At 43.2% G+C, this 3,513-nt stretch overlaps 1 long non-coding RNA gene across 1 annotated transcript; it reads right to left on the reverse strand.

Moving 5' to 3' along the window:
* Positions 1 to 243: 243 nt before the first annotated feature.
* On the reverse strand, positions 244 to 1,706 carry LOC132653501 (uncharacterized). The gene is made up of 3 exons (XR_009591231.1): positions 1,571 to 1,706; positions 1,141 to 1,261; positions 244 to 758 (listed from the first exon to the last, which is right to left on the reverse strand). It is a non-coding gene; the product is annotated as an uncharacterized LOC132653501 (long non-coding RNA).
* Positions 1,707 to 3,513: the final 1,807 nt, after the last annotated feature.

A 3,513-nucleotide genomic window follows, 5' to 3' on the forward strand; every position in this document is an offset into this window, starting at 1 on the left:
GCTTTCAGGAGAAAAGAGACCCCCAAAAAGACTGGGCAATTCAAAGACAGCTAAATAAGTGAGCCCTTTACAAAGCAAGGATAACACTTAAATATGGACAATATGAAGAGAGGAGGGAAACGGAGGGGAGGGGAGAGGAGGGGACCAAGAGCATGCTTGTGCACACATAATCTAAAATCATAATATTAACACAAAAAAGATAATTTTTATTTTATCTTTAAATTACATCCTCAGAGTGTTTAATTTGGACTGCAACAGCTAGTATGGCTAGCACCACAGTGTTTAAGAAATGCTTTAAAACTGATGTTTAAAAATAACAAAAATTTTTAAAAAATATTTATTTTTTACTCACTTTACACCCTGGTTGTTAGCCTATACTACCTCCCCTCCCAGTCCCATCTTCCCTCCCTCAGCCTGGGAGGAGATGAAGGGGATAAAAATAATAAATTTGACTCTCAAGAAAATCAACAAAGATCTTCTGAAGGAAGAACATACATGCATTTTAAAGGAACTAAGTCTTAAAATACTTAAAAACTAAGTATTTTAAGACTTAATGATGTTCCCACCAGCTTCTTGCTCAGGTGAGCAATGTCTCAATGGTCCCTATGAATCAGTTGTCTTTGTGCTGGAGTGAAGACCGTAGGCATCTCTTGAGCATTAAAAAGAAAGGCCAAGGAAGTTTCTAGAAGCAGAACCGGGTGGCTTCATGCATAAAGGTCAGCCTCTCGGTGCACAGAGAGCATGCAGAGGATGAAAACCTGATTTGAAAGGTAAATGGAAGATACATAGTGTTAACGCACTGGCAGTCCCACTAGTCTGTCCCAGGAACATGATAGCCACATCTTATGTCATCACCTGCCACTGCCAGATATGTCCCAGATAAAGGGGCCTGCATCCCACCCCAGGTCTCTCAATCTCTCTGTTCTCCCTCTGCTCTCTCTCTCTCCCCCCTCTCATTCCCCTCTACTGTCCCCTTCACCCTCCCCTCTCTGTCCCTCCCTCCCTCATCCCCTCTCTCTCCCTCTCTCTGTCATAGGTCTCCTCTTTCTCTCCCTCCCAGCCCTCTCTCTTTCTGCCCTCATGGGCCACTCACTCTATCCCTTTCCCAGGTCCCCTCTCCCTTTCCCACAATAAACCTACTTCATACAGGATCTGTTGCATGGCGTGTAGTTCCTCAGGGGGCACACCTTGGCCCAGGCCGCCACGGTGCCACCATCGCCTCATCATCAACATTTAGCCCCTTGTCTGAGTGGAGAGAGAACTGACCACACAAGAGGTGAACATAGTGGCTGGGGAGGTAGAGACAGCCCTGTCTGGACCCTTAGCAGCAGGACTGCATGAGAACACGCGCAGGGCCTGTGCACCGGGAGAGTCCTTAGAGCTCCTGCCACCCAGGACTGTGGCCTCTCCCAGTATACACAGGCCGTGCCTGGCCTCTACTCCAGTTGAGAAGAGGCCAGAGGACCCTGGATGGTAGAGCTGTGCCTACTAATCCCTTATCCCAATCTTTCTTTCAGATAAATCCCTCTCTAAGGACGGAAGTGAGGACTGGAAGGATCGCAAAACTCACCTGTTAAATTCTCGGGACAGATGGCGAAGATGTTCAGTCCAGAAAACAAAACAAAGCAGCAAGATCGAGCCTTTGAAAAATAGGTTCGTTTCTGCTCATGCGCTAGCTGCTTTGGCCAGCTCACACCATGGGAGGCCCTCAGCAGACTGAGGAGAACACTGACATTCCTGACACTGGTCTATTCACACTCTGAACCATTCATAAGCATCCAATGGGGGCAGATAATGAAACTGCTCTCTCTCTCTCTCTCTCTCTCTCTCTCTCTCTCTCTCTCTCTCTTTCTCAGTTGAAAAAAATAAAGCTACATTTAATAAGCTCAAGTTACATATCATGTCATACTCCATAGAGAACAAAGTATTTCTAGTTTAAAATTAGATATCCAAAGAAAAGGTCACAAAAATAAGAATAAAATGTGAACAGTACAGAAGTGGGGCAATGACAGAAAAGTCTTCCTTTCTTTCATGAAAAGAATTTCACTCTTAGTTATGTGTAGCTGTGTGTGTGTGTGTGTGTGCGCAATTTTATTATTTATTTATTTAGTTAGTTAGTTAGTTAGTTTTTGGTTTTCAAAGACAGGGTTTCTCTCTGTAGCCCTGGTTGTCCTAGAACTCACTTTATAGACCAGGCTGGCCTTGAACTCACAAAGATCCATCTGCCTCTGCCTTCAGAGAGCTAGGATTAAAGGCATGTGCCACCGCCAGGCTCCATGAAGTAATCTTAATGCAGTGTCTGTCAACACCACATCTTCTGACATCCAGGTCTCCCTAAACACTAAGGAGACTCACCTTCCAAACCTCTGAAATCCAAGGAAGGTTTTAAATATGAAGATGTTCTTTATTGTTTACATCATGACTTGGCAGGGTTTTCTTTCCCTCCAAGCAAGAGGGGTCGCAAACTGACTGTTCTGTCAAGTTCCCCCAAACATTCTAACTGTGTTTTCCAATGATGCGAAGAATCCAGCTCACATATCCTGTGTTTTGAGTAATTACATTTGTTAATGCAGGATAACAACTTCAGCCTGGCATGACCTTAACTGCTAAATGCTCTATCACCCCAATCAAGATAATTATTCTCTCACTCAATAAAATGCTCAAATTATGCAAACACATTAGAAGTGAAACATAGAAGTGGTAATGAGGTAGAGAGAGATGTAGCATTTCCTTCTTAACATGTTCTTTCTGTTAGGGACTCCTTGTGCTGAAGCCAAACTCTGTGACACTTCCTGAGAGACTGTCCAGTTTTGTGTTTTAGTTTTTGTGTAGATTTATTTATTTTAATTTTAGGTGTCTGGGTGTTTTGCCTGCAATATGTGTGTCTATCACATGAGTGAAGTTCCCTTAGAGGCCAGAAGAGGGCATTGGGTTCCCTGGAAATAGGGTTATCAGTGACTGTGAGCTCCCCAACTCCTCGTTTTGTGTTAATAGTAAGTCAGGGACTTTAATAGTAAGTCAGGACTTAAGATATTTCTGCAGCATTTTAAAAAATGAAATGGACTTCCCATTTCAGCTTTGATATGCAAATAAGTGCTAATCTTAAATCTGGACAAACTAAGTCTCAGAACTTCCCACAATTTCATGGCTCTGGTGCAACATCAGTATCCTCTCTGGTTCATTCTGTTTTCAAAGACATTATCACTCCATCAACTCAGAGGTTTGCAAACTTTTGATGAGCCTTTTTTCTTATATCCCACTTGACTATGAGAGGTATGTTGTCCAGTATTCAGTACAAACACCCTTACGCTATGGATATTGTTTTACCTGGATGGGGCTGAGAGTCGGAGTAATGTAACAAAATATTCCTCTGTTTGGAGAATTAATAAACATGGTAATAGTTATTCACAGCCCCGATAAAGATAATCCTTCTTTAAATGTTAGCTCTCCTGGTCCAAGGCTACGGACTGTCAACACTGAGCCCAGGGCCTGCTCGGGTAACATGGAGTTGAG

This window comes from Meriones unguiculatus, chromosome 4, assembly GCF_030254825.1.
Source record: "Meriones unguiculatus strain TT.TT164.6M chromosome 4, Bangor_MerUng_6.1, whole genome shotgun sequence".
Taxonomy (NCBI): Eukaryota; Metazoa; Chordata; class Mammalia; order Rodentia; family Muridae; genus Meriones; species Meriones unguiculatus.